The sequence below is a fragment of the Dendrobates tinctorius genome, unplaced genomic scaffold (assembly GCF_039654945.1).
Source record: "Dendrobates tinctorius isolate UK_male_01 unplaced genomic scaffold, ASM3965494v1 ptg000025l, whole genome shotgun sequence".
Classification (NCBI taxonomy): Eukaryota; Metazoa; Chordata; class Amphibia; order Anura; family Dendrobatidae; genus Dendrobates; species Dendrobates tinctorius.
The window spans coordinates 18,138,305-18,151,920 of NW_027361693.1; positions in this window are offsets into that span (position 1 = coordinate 18,138,305).

The window sequence follows — 13,616 nt, forward strand, 5'->3', positions numbered from 1 at the left end:
CCAGCCATGACTCAGTTTGTCGCTGAAAGTACTCGGCCAGCACCTCGGCGGTGTGCCTGTCGCCCAAACACATCATCTGCAACACTGCCTGCTGACACTTTCCACTAGCTGCTCGATAGGGGGACACCTCGTGTGCAACAGTGGCAGCTGCAGATGGAGTGCTCGTACGACTGCGCTCTGTGGACGAGCTTTCGCTTCTGGAAGAGGAGGAGGAGGGTCGAACGCCTACAGCCAAACGTTTCCTATACCGTGGGCTAGGCAGCACTGTCCCACCACCGCTGTCCCCTGTGGACCCTGCATCCACCACATTAACCCAGTGCGCAGTGATGGACACGTAACGGCCCTGGCCATGCCGACTGGACCATGCATCAGTTGTGAGGTGCACCTTTCCGCTCACTGACTGCTTGAGTGCATGGACAATGCAGTCTTTCACATGATGGTGGAGGGCTGGGATGGCTTTGCGAGAGAAGAAGTGGCGACTGGGTAGGTCATAGCGTGGTACTGCATAGGCCATGAGTTCGCGGAAAGCTGCGCTTTCCACCAACAGAAAGGGCATCATCTCAAACGAGATTAGTTTGGCAATGTGGGCGTTCAAACCCAGTGTACGCGGATGAGAGACTGAGTACTTTCTTGACCTACTCATAGTGTCTGGGAGGGTGAGCTGGACTTGAGAGCTGCATATGGTGGAAGTAGCGTTGGACAGGGCGGACTGAGAGAGGGTTGATGATGGTGATGGAGTTGGTGTTCTTTCTGATGGCCTAGAATCAGCCTTTCGTTGATATAACAGTGGGATTCCCTGACTGCTGTGGCCTTGCAACATCACCTCAACATTTGCTGCTGTGCTAACCGGTGGGCTTACAGTGGGGGAAACAATGTAGCGTTGCTGACTACCTTCGTTGTGATCAGTTGCACATGTGGCACTTGAGGTTTGGTGTTGTGTCCACGCTTGCAAGTGCATGCTGGTTAAATGTCTAAGCATGCAACTGGTATTCAAATTTTTCAGATTTTTCCCTCGGCTAAAGGTCTTTGCGCACTTCTTACAGATAACCTTGGCCTGATCATGAGGATTTTGTTAAAAAAAGTGCCACACTGCACTCTTCCTACTTTGGCAGACATTTTGCGGCCTAGCACACTGTGATCTTTTGACCGTCGGGACAAGCTGTCCAGCAACTCTTTTGATGTTTGGAACCTGTCTTTGGAGTGCTCCGGGCCTGACAGATAACAGCTGTTGCGATGTCGATGTCTGGTGTGGATGCTCCTCATCTGAGCTATTGGAAGCAGCACCCTCTTCCCCCAATGGATGCCAATCTGGGTCAACAACTGGGTCATCCATCACCTCCTCTTCTATGTCATGTGCACCTTCCTCTGTGTCACCGTGTATGGTGGTATATATAGTTGAGCGAAACGGGTCGAAAAATTTCAAAAGTCGCCGACTTTTGGCAAAGTCGGGTTTCATGAAACGAAACCCGACCCTAGGATGAGGTCGGCCACGAGGTCGGCGACTTACGCGCCAAAGTCGCGTTTCAAAAGTTTGTTTTGCGCTCTTTTTCAGCCAATCAGGATCCACGGACACTGTGGGCAACGTGATGACATAGGCACGGGTCACCACCATCTCTCAGAAGGGCATGCAAGTGATTGGCTTGCTTTGGTGGGCGTCACAGGGGGTATAAAAGGGCGTGCACGCCGACCGCCATCTTACTTCTGCCGATCTTAGTATAGGGAGAGGTTGCTACTGATTCTGTAGGGAGAGCGTTAGGCAGGGAAGAAGACAAAAAAACTGCTTCTGCTGCTAGCGATTTGGCCTGCACAACACACCAGTCACTGTGTGTGCAGTGCAAGGGGAGGCTATATAGTGGTGTATCAGTGGTGTTGGTTGTTGGGCTGCCTTCTAAGGCTTCCTGACATTCCTGCATTGCTGTTTACCCACTGCTCCGCAAACTGCTTTTTTAAAAGCAATCCCAATTTTTTTTTTTGTCCTGCTGAGAAGACAAAAAAACTGCTTCTGCTGCTAGCAATTTGGCCTGCACAACACACCAGTCACTGTGTGTGCAGTGCAAGGGGAGGCTATATAGTGGTGTATCAGTGGTGTTGGTTGTTGGGTTGCCTTCTAAGGCTTCCTGACATTCCTGCATTGCTGTTTACCCACTGCTCCGCAAACTGCTTTTTTTAAAAGCAATCCAATCTCCCTTATCCTCTAGTCACTTTTGTCACAGCTGTGCCATCGAGCCTGTCACATAGCGCTCAGATATTCATTGGGCCTCACACAATCCAAAAGTGTCCAGTGTCCAAAAGTGTGTGCAGAGATTCAAAATTTCCCTTTTCCTCTAGTCACTTTGGTCACAGCTGTGCCATCGAGCCTGTCACATAGCGCTCAGATATCAGTGGGCCTTACACAATCCAAAAGTGTCCATCCAGTGTCCAAAAGTGTGTGCAGAGATTCAAAATCTCCCTTATCCTCTAGTCACTTTGGTCACAGCTGTGCCATCGAGCCTGTCACATAGCGCTCAGATATCAGTGGGCCTCACACAATCCAAAAGTGTCCATCCAGTGTCCAAAAGTGTGTGCAGAGATTCAAAATCTCTCTTATCCTCTAGTCACTTTTGTCACAGCTGTGCCATCGAGCCTGTCACATAGCGCTCAGATATTCATTGGGCCTCACACAATCCAAAAGTGTCCAGTGTCCAAAAGTGTGTGCAGAGATTCAAAATCTCCCTTATCCTCTAGTCACTTTGGTCACAGCTGTGCCATCGAGCCTGTCACATAGCGCTCAGATATCAGTGGGCCTCACACAATCCAAAAGTGTCCATCCAGTGTCCAAAAGTGTGTGCAGAGATTCAAAATCTCTCTTATCCTCTAGTCACTTTTGTCACAGCTGTGCCATCGAGCCTGTCACATAGCGCTCAGATATTCATTGGGCCTCACACAATCCAAAAGTGTCCAGTGTCCAAAAGTGTGTGCAGAGATTCAAAATCTCCCTTATCCTCTAGTCACTTTGGTCACAGCTGTGCCATCGAGCCTGTCACATAGCGCTCAGATATCAGTGGGCCTCACACAATCCAAAAGTGTCCAGTGTCCACAAGTGTCTGCAGAAATTCAAAATCTCCCCTGTCCTATAGACACCTTGTACCTTGTTTTACATTACTATATAGTTTGTTGGATTTTGTCTACATTTCTACCAAAAATGAGGAAGGCTGGTGGAAGAGGCCGTGGAATTGGGCGGGGGTTGGCAGCTGGTAATAATGGTGTTGGTGGTGGATCTGATGGTAGTGGCAAGAGCAAAATAGGACCGAATGCAGGAGGTGCTGACCCTGCGTCATCGTCTGGCTACATAAGGCCTCGAACGCTTAGTTTTCTAGGAGTTGGCAAACCGCTTTTAAAGCCAGAGCATCAGGAAAAAGTTTTGTCTTACATTGCTGACTCAGCCTCCAGCTCTATCGCCTCCTCTTCTTCAGTTGTAAAAAGTAAAAGCACTGAGTCGTCATTGGAGGCTCATGTTCATGAACCACACCTTTCCTTGTGTCCTTCACCCCAACCAAGATTGAAGGATGATGCAGGCCATACTACTGATTACTCCATGGAGCTGTTTTCACATACCATGCCTGGATTATCAAGTGAAATGGTGAATTACCCAGGCCAAGATGAATCTGACATGGAGTGCACTGATGCACAGCCGCTGATGGATGATTCTGCTGGTACATTCACTCAGAGCACTACATTGTCCTCGCACTGTACAGAGCCAGATTCTGACCCTGATGAGACTCAGGTGCCCCTTCCCGCACACTATACCACCATACACAGTGACACAGAGGAAGGAGCACATGACATAGAAGAGGAGGTGATGGATGACCCAGTTGTTGACCCAGATTGGCATCCATTGGGGGAAGAGGGTGCTGGTTCCAATAGCTCAGATGAGGAGCATCCACAGCAGACATCGACATTGCAACAGCTGTTATCTGGCAGGCCCGGAGCACTCCAAAGACAGGTTCCAAACATCAAAAGAGTTGCTGGACAGCTTGTCCAGAGGGTCAAAAGATCACAGCGTGCTAGGCCGCAAAATGTCTGCCAAAGTAGGAAGAGTGCAGTATGGCACTTTTTTTAACAAAATCCTCATGATCAGGCCAAGGTTATCTGTAAGAAGTGCGCAAAGACATTTAGCCGAGGGAAAAATCTGAAAAATTTGAATACCAGTTGCATGCTTAGATATTTAACCAGCATGCACTTGCAAGCGTGGACACAACACCAAACCTCAAGTGCCACATGTGCAACTGATCACAACGAAGGTAGTCAGCAACGCTACATTGTTTCCCCCACTGTAAGCCCACCGGTTAGCACAGCAGCAAATGTTGAGGTGTCGTTGCAAGACCACAGCAGTCAGGGAATCCCACTGTTATATCAACGAAAGACTGATTCTAGGCCATCAGAAAGAACACCAACTCCATCACCATCATCAACCCTCTCTCAGTCCGCCCTGTCCACCGCTACTTCCACCATATGCAGCTCTCAAGTCCAGCTCACCCTCCCAGACACTATGAGTAGGTCAAGAAAGTACTCAGTCTCTCATCCGCGTACACTGGGTTTGAACGCCCACATTGCCAAACTAATCTCGTTTGAGATGATGCCCTTTCGGTTGGTGGAAAGCACAGCTTTCCGCGAACTCATGGCCTATGCAGTACCACGCTATGACCTACCCAGTCGCCACTTCTTCTCTCGCAAAGCCATCCCAGCCCTCCACCATCATGTGAAAGACCGCATTGTCCATGCACTCAAGCAGTCAGTGAGCGGAAAGGTGCACCTCACAACTGATGCATGGTCCAGTCGGCATGGCCAGGGCCGTTACGTGTCCATCACTGCGCACTGGGTTAATGTGGTGGATGCAGGGTCCACAGGGGACAGCGGTGGTGGGACAGTGCTGCCTAGCCCACGGTATAGGAAACAGTTGGCTGTAGGCGTTCGACCCTCCTCCTCCTCCTCCTCCTCCAGAAGCGAAAGCTCGTCCACAGAGCGCAGTCGTACGAGCACTCCATCTGCAGCTGCCACTGTTGCACACGATGTGTCCCCCTATCGAGCAGCTAGTGGAAAGCGTCAGCAGACTGTGTTGCAGATGATGTGTTTGGGCGACAGACACACCGCCGAGGTGCTGGCCGAGTACTTTCAGCGACAAACTGAGTCATGGCTGGGCAGTGTACATCTTGAGGCAGGCAAGGTAGTTAGTGATAACGGCCGTAATTTTGTGGCAGCCATAGCCCTCTCATAACTCAGCCACATACCTTGCTTGGCTCACACCTTGAACCTGGTGGTGCAGTGCTTCCTCAAAAATTATCCGGAGTTAACAGCCCTGCTCCAGAAGGTGCGAAGACTGTGCGCGCACATCCGCCGGTCGCCTGTACACTCCGTTCGTATGCAGAAGCTGCAGCGATTGCTCCACCTTCCCAACCACCGCCTCATTATCGACATTGCAACAAGGTGGAACTCCACCCTGCACATGGTGGAGCGGCTGTGCGAGCAGAGGCAGGCCATAATGCATTTGTGGGAGGATACACGGCCAGGCACTTTGAGAGCAGACATGGAGTTGACAGGTGTGCAGTGGTCGAAGCTGAAAGACCTTTGTAAAGTCCTTCAGTGTTTTGAGGAATGCACACGGCTGGTAAGCGCAGACGACGCCATCCTAAGCATGAGCATCCCACTTATGCGTCTGCTCATGCAAACTTTGACGCACCTTAAGGAGCAGGCGTCTGCAGCCAATGTTGATGAGGAGGAAGAGGAGGAGGGAATCCTTGATGACATTCAGCCATTGTCTGCTCAGGGACCTCTCCTGGACGAGGTGGAGGACGAAGAGGAGGAGGAGGATGATGATGGGGATGATTACTTAGGGGAGGAGAATGCATCTCGTGGGGCAAGTGAAAATGTTGGCGTGGCAAGGTCTGGTACAGGGTTTGTGCGTGACTGGAGGGATGTGGATTTGCCAGAAAGTGCTCCTCCACCCAGCAGTCGCAGTGCATCATTGACACCGGGAACATTGGCCCACATTTCAGATTATGCCTTGCGGATCCTAAAAAGGGACCCCCGCATTGCCAAAATGATGAACGATGACGACTACTGGTTGGCCAGCATCCTGGATCCACGCTATAAAGGCAAATTACAAAACATCATGCCACAGGAGAACCTTGACCTAATATTGGCTAATAAAAAAGCAACTCTGGTAAATCGGTTGCTTGAGGCATTCCCAGCACACAGCAGCGGTGATGGTTCTCACACGAGCCGTACGGGCCGGGGGCAGCTTGGCAGAGGTGTTCGTGGTGCACACAGCAGAAGTGGCGTTGGAGACAGGGGTTTCATGACAATGTTGTGGACTGATTTTTCAAATACCGCTCACACAACTGGTAATACTGCATCGATGGAAAGTGACAGGAGACAGCAGTTGTCAACTATGGTTACAGACTACTTTTCCTCCCATATCGATGTTCTCCCACACAGGTCATTCCCCTTTGACTATTGGGCCGCTAAACTGGACACCTGGCCTGAATTGGCCCAATATGCCTTACAGGAGCTCGCTTGCCCAGCTGCAAGTGTGCTATCGGAAAGAGTCTTCAGTGCAGCTGGATCAATCCTGACAGAAAAAAGGACCCGTCTGTCAACCCAAAATGTGGATGATCTAACCTTCATTAATATGAACCACGCATGGGTTTCCAAGGATTTTGTCCCACCTTCCCCTGATGACACATAGGGTGACAGAAAAATGGCTTGCTTTGGTCCACCTCTTCCTGGTACTTCACCTATTTCGCCTTTTGCATCAGCTGAATGTCCAACATCAACATATGCCACTTTCTAAAACTCCCTAACTGTGCTGCCTCCCCCCCATGGCCGGGGTCACCACCTAGCGCATGACACCGTGCGAGTGCCGTTGCCCTGGACAGGTGGGTAGGCCGACTCTTGGGCGCGGGCACTGGCACAGGGTCCCTCATAGTGCAATCAAGTGTCTCTGATGGTGGTGGTGCACACCCGCCGTCAGACACACCGCTGTACTATGAGGGGCCCAGTGCCAGTACCAACGCCCACGAGTGGGCCCCCCTTGCTTAGGCAGGGCCCCAGCATTTGCAATCTTTACCTCTCCCTGCTCCTCCGCTGTGTAATCTGGGCCGTCAAATCCATAATGTGCCTGACACCGTCTGAGCCTGCCTCCTGATGTATAGACATATATTTTGAATGTGTACGCTATCCATACATGTTATCCGGGGATACAGTACCCTTTCTAACCTTTGTGCAATCACGTGCAATCCATACTGGGCCTAACACCGTCTGAGCCTGCCTCCTGAGACATATATTTTTAATGTGTACGCTATCCATACATGTTATCCGGGGATACGGTACCCTTTCTAACCTTTGTGCAATCACGTGCAATCTATACTGGGCCTAACACCGTCTGAGCCTGCCTCCTGAGACATATATTTTGAATGTGTACGCTATCCATACATGTTATCCGGGGATACGGTACCCTTTCTAACCTTTGTGCAATCACGTGCAATCCATACTGGGCCTAACACCGTCTGAGCCTGCCTCCTGAGACATATATTTTTAATGTGTACGCTATCCATACATGTTATCTGGGTATACGGTACCCTTTCTAACCTTTGTGCAATCACGTGCACCCATACTGGGCCTAACACCGTCTGAGCCTGCCTCCTGAGACATATATTTTGAATGTGTACGCTATCCATACATGTTATCCGGGGATACGGTACCCTTTCTAACCTTTGTGCAATCACGTGCAATCCATACTGGGCCTAACACCGTCTGAGCCTGCCTCCTGAGACATATATTTTTAATGTGTACGCTATCCATACATGTTATCTGGGGATACGGTACCCTTTCTAACCTTTGTGCAATCACGTGCAATCCATACTGGGCCTAACACCGTCTGAGAATGATAGATGGGGCCCACCATACACTGGAACATTCCAAAGGTGGACATCAGACGCTGGAGCAGCATTTACAGGGCCCATTATACACTAGAGCATTAGAAATGGGGCCCATTATGTTTGGAGCATTATTTGGGCCCATAAGACAGTAGAGCTTCATCCATGGGGACCAACATATACTGTAGCATTATGTGGAGCTCATCATATACTGTTTCAAACATTATATGGTACCAATAATTCTGTATGGAGAAATAGATGGGCCTCGTCATGAGATGTAAAAAGTGAGGTATTTTTCATTGTACTATACCGCTATTTCTCTGCCGTATCGGAGCATGATGAGTTGTGGTAAGTGTTAAAGGGGCGCTCTTTCGCCCAGGGCACATGAAAACCTGGAGCCAGCCCTCCCCCCCACACTCTGTAGCCAAATCACCCCCATTTTTCAGTGCGTAACTTGTATTATGAAGTTAATTAAGGTTGACAAGCTTAAGTAAGAAGAATTGATGCTTTTGGCATTCAAATGGGCACTGTTGGTGTGTTTCCTGTCCTCCTCTCACTGCCGACTTTTATTCCCCATTGACTTACATTGGGTTTCGTGTTTCGGGACGACCCCGACTTTTCCCTATAATCGGACGATCTTGCTCGATCCGACTTTTGGAAAAGTCGGGTTTCACGAAATGAAACGCGACAATAAAAAACCAAAAGTCGCTCAACTCTAGTGGTATAGTGTGCGGGAAGGGGCACCTGAGTCTCATCAGGGTCAGAATCTGGCTCGGTACACTGCGAGGACAATGTAGTGCTCTGAGTGAATGTACCAGGAGAATCATCCATCAGCGGCTGTGCATCAGTGCACTCCATGTCAGATTCATCTTGGCCTGGGTAATTCACCATTTCACTTGATAATCCAGGCATGGTATGTGAAAACAGCTCCATGGAGTAATCAGTAGTATGGCCTGCATCATCCTTCAATCTTGGTTGGGGTGAAGGACACAAGGAAAGGTGTGGTTCATGAACATGAGCCTCCAATGATGACTCAGTGCTTTTACTTTTTACAACTGAAGAAGAGGAGGCAATAGAGCTGGAGGCTGAGTCAGCAATGTAAGACAAAACTTTTTCCTGATGCTCTGGCTTTAAAAGCGGTTTGCCAACTCCTAGAAAACTAAGCGTTCGAGGCCTTATGTAGCCAGACGATGACGCAGGCTCAACACCTCCTGCATTCGGTCCTATTTTGCTCTTGCCACTACCATCAGATCCACCACCAACACCATCATTACCAGCTACCAACCCCCGCCCAATTCCACGGCCTCTTCCACCAGCCTTCCTCATTTTTGGTAGAAATGTAGACAAAATCCAACAAACTATATAGTAATGTAAAACAAGGTACAAGGTGTCTATAGGACAGGGGAGATTTTGAATTTCTGCAGACACTTGTGGACACTGGACACTTTTGGATTGTGTGAGGCCCACTGATATCTGAGCGCTATGTCACAGGCTCGATGGCAGAGCTGTGACAAAAGTGACTAGAGGATAAGGGAGATTTTGAATTTCAGCAGACACTTGTGGACACTGGACACTTTTGGATTGTGTGAGGCCCAATGAATATCTGAGCGCTATGTGACGTGCTCGATGGCACAGCTGAGACAAAAGTGATGAGAGGATAAGGAAGATTTTGAATTTCTGCAGACACTTGTGGACACTGGACACTTTTGGATTGTGTGAGGCCCACTGATATCTGAGCGCTATGTGACAGGCTCGATGGCACAGCTGTGACAAAAGTGACTAGAGGATAAGGGAGATTTTGAATTTCAGCAGACACTTGTGGACACTGGACACTTTTGGATTGTGTGAGGCCCAATGAATATCTGAGCGCTATGTGACAGGCTCGATGGCACAGCTGTGACAAAAGTGACGAGAGGATAAGGGAGATTTTGAATTTCTGCACACACTTGTGGACACTGGACACTTTTGGATTGTGTGAGGCCCACTGATATCTGAGCGCTATGTCACAGGCTCGATGGCACAGCTGTGACAAAAGTGACTAGAGGATAAGGGAGATTTTGAATTTCAGCAGTCACTTGTGGACACTGGACACTTTTGGATTGTGTGAGGCCCAATGAATATCTGAGCGCTATGTGACAGTCTTGATGGCACAGCTGTGACAAAAGTGACGAGAGGATAAGGGAGATTTTGAATTTCTGCAGACACTTGTGGACACTGGACACTTTTGGATTGTGTGAGGCCCACTGATATCTGAGCGCTATGTCACAGGCTCGATGGCACAGCTGTGACAAAAGTGACTAGAGGATAAGGGAAATTTTGAATTTCAGCAGACACTTGTGGACACTGGACACTTTTGGATTGTGTGAGACCCAATGAATATCTGAGCGCTATGTGACAGGCTCGATGGCACAGCTGTGACAAAAGTGATGAGAGGATAAGGGAGATTTTGAATTTCTGCAGACACTTGTGGACAACGGACACTTTTGAATTGTGTGAGGCCCACTGATATCTGAGCGCTATGTCACAGGCTCGATGGCACAGCTGTGACAAAAGTGACTAGAGGATAAGGGAGATTTTGAATTTCAGCAGTCACTTGTGGACACTGGACACTTATGGATTGTGTGAGGCCCAATGAATATCTGAGCACTATGTGACAGGCTCGATGGCACAGCTGTGACAAAAGTGACGAGAGGATAAGGGAGATTTTGAATTTCTGCAGACACTTGTGGACACTGGACACTTTTGGATTGTGTGAGGTCCACTGATATCTGAGCGCTATGTGACAGGCTCGATGGCACAGCTGTGACAAAAGTGACGAGAGGATAAGGGAGATTTTGAATTTCTGCACACACTTGTGGACACTGGACACTTTTGGATTGTGTGAGGCCCACTGATATCTGAGCGCTATGCCACAGGCTCAATGGCACAGCTGTGACAAAAGTGACTAGAGGATAAGGGAGATTTTGAATTTCAGCAGTCACTTGTGGACACTGGACACTTTTGGATTGTGTGAGGCCCAATGAATATCTGAGCGCTATGTGACAGGCTCGATGGCACAGCTGTGACAAAAGTGACGAGAGGATAAGGGAGATTTTGAATTTCTGCAGACACTTGTGGACACTGGACACTTTTGGATTGTGTGAGGCCCAATGAATATCTGAGCGCTATGTGACAGGCTCGATGGCACAGCTGTGACAAAAGTGACGAGAGGATAAGGGAGATTTTGAATTTCTGCAGACACTTGTGGACACTGGACACTTTTGGATTGTGTGAGGCCCACTGATATCTGAGCGCTATGTCACAGGCTCGATGGCACAGCTGTGACAAAAGTGACTAGAGGATAAGGGAGATTTTGAATTTCAGCAGACACTTGTGGACACTGGACACTTTTGGATTGTGTGAGACCCAATGAATATCTGAGCGCTATGTGACAGGCTCGATGGCACAGCTGTGACAAAAGTGACGAGAGGATAAGGGAGATTTTGAATTTCTGCAGACACTTGTGGACACTGGACACTTTTGAATTGTGTGAGGCCCACTGATATCTGAGCGCTATGTCACAGGCTCGATGGCACAGCTGTGACAAAAGTGACTAGAGGATAAGGGAGATTTTGAATTTCAGCAGTCACTTGTGGACACTGGACACTTATGGATTGTGTGAGGCCCAATGAATATCTGAGCGCTATGTGACAGGCTCGATGGCACAGCTGTGACAAAAGTGACGAGAGGATAAGGGAGATTTTGAATTTCTGCAGACACTTGTGGACACTGGACACTTTTGGATTGTGTGAGGTCCACTGATATCTGAGCGCTATGTCACAGGCTCGATGGCACAGCTGTGACAAAAGTGACTAGAGGATAAGGGAGATTTTGAATTTCAGCAGTCACTTGTGGACACTGGACACTTTTGGATTGTGTGAGGCCCAATGAATATCTGAGCGCTATGTGACAGGCTCGATGGCACAGCTGTGACAAAAGTGACGAGAGGATAAGGGAGATTTTGAATTTCTGCAGACACTTGTGGACACTGGACACTTTTGGATTGTGTGAGGCCCACTGATATCTGAGCGCTATGTCACAGGCTCGATGGCACAGCTGTGACAAAAGTGACTAGAGGATTAGGGAGATTTTGAATTTCAGCAGTCACTTGTGGACACTGGACACTTTTGGATTGTGTGAGGCCCAATGAATATCTGAGCGCTATGTGACAGGCTCGATGGCACAGCTGTGACAAAAGTGACGAGAGGATAAGGGAGATTTTGAATTTCTGCAGACACTTGTGGACACTGGACACTTATGGATTGTGTGAGGCCCACTGAATATCACAGCGCTATGTCACAGGCAGAAATTGGCTAGTGTATCACAAACTACAAGGTGTATGTAGAATTGGGCAGAATAGGAATCTCCCTAGAGTGCAGGTCTGTAAGAACGGAACATGTCCTCGTTTTATTCTCACAGAGTGACACACTGATAGCTTCACTGTGGCTGTGATAACAGCCGTTACACGGTACTGTGTGAGGAGCGTACACCGCTGTATGGTGTGAAAAAATGCACGCTCAGTACCTCAGCAGAACAAAAAAAAAATTGGGATTGCTTTTAAAAAATCAGTTTGCGGAGCAGTGGGTAAACAGCAATGCAGGAATGTCAGGAAGCCTTAGAAGGCAGCCCAACAACCAACACCACTGATACACCACTATATAGCCTCCCCTTGCACTGCACACACAGTGACTGGTGTGTTGTACAGGCACAATCGCTAGCAGCAGAAGCAGTTTTTGGTGTCTTCTTCCCTGCCTAACGCTCTCCCTACAAAATCATCAGCAGCAGCAGCTCTCCCTATTCTGAGATCAGCATGAGTAACATGGCGGTCGGCGTGCACGCCCTTTTATACCCCCTGTGATGCCCACCAAAGCAAGCCAATCACTTGCATGCCCTTCTGAAAGATGGTGGTGACCCGTGCCTATGTCATCACATTGCCCACAGTGTCCGTGGATCCTGATTGGCTGAAAAAGAGCGCAAAACAAACTTTTGAAACGCGACTTTGGCGCGTAAGTCGCCGACCTCGTGGCCGACCTCATCCTAGGGTCGGGTTTCGTTTCATGAAACCCGACTTTGCCAAAAGTCGGCAACTTTTGAAATTTTTCGACCCATTTCGCTCAACTCTAATCAGCACCATTCTTAGTCAGATCAGTCAATGGCTTGGCAATACTAAAAAATTTTGCTATAAATTTCCGATAAAAATTAGCAAAACCCAAAAACTTCTGGAGGGCCTTCAAAGAAGTGGGCTGAACCCAATCATAAATGGCCTGTACCTTGGCCGGGTCCATTTCAATAGTTGACGGAGACAAAATAAATCCCAAAAATGAAATCCTCTGTACCCCAAAAAGGCATTTTGATCCTTTGACATACAGGGAATTCTCCCTCAAGATCCGGAACACAGTCTAAACATGTTCCACGTGAGAATTCTAATCCTTGGAGAAGATCAAAATATCATCCAGATAGATAATCAAAAACTTATCCACAAAGTCTCAGAAAATGTCGTTCATGAAGCACTGGAAGACAGAAGGGGCATTAGTGAGCCCAAAAGGCATCACCAGGTACTCAAAATGTCCCTCCGGAGTATTAAACGCCGTCTTCCATTCATCCCCATGCTTAATGCGGATAAGATTATACACCCCTCTGAGGTCAAGCTTGGTAAACCAGCAA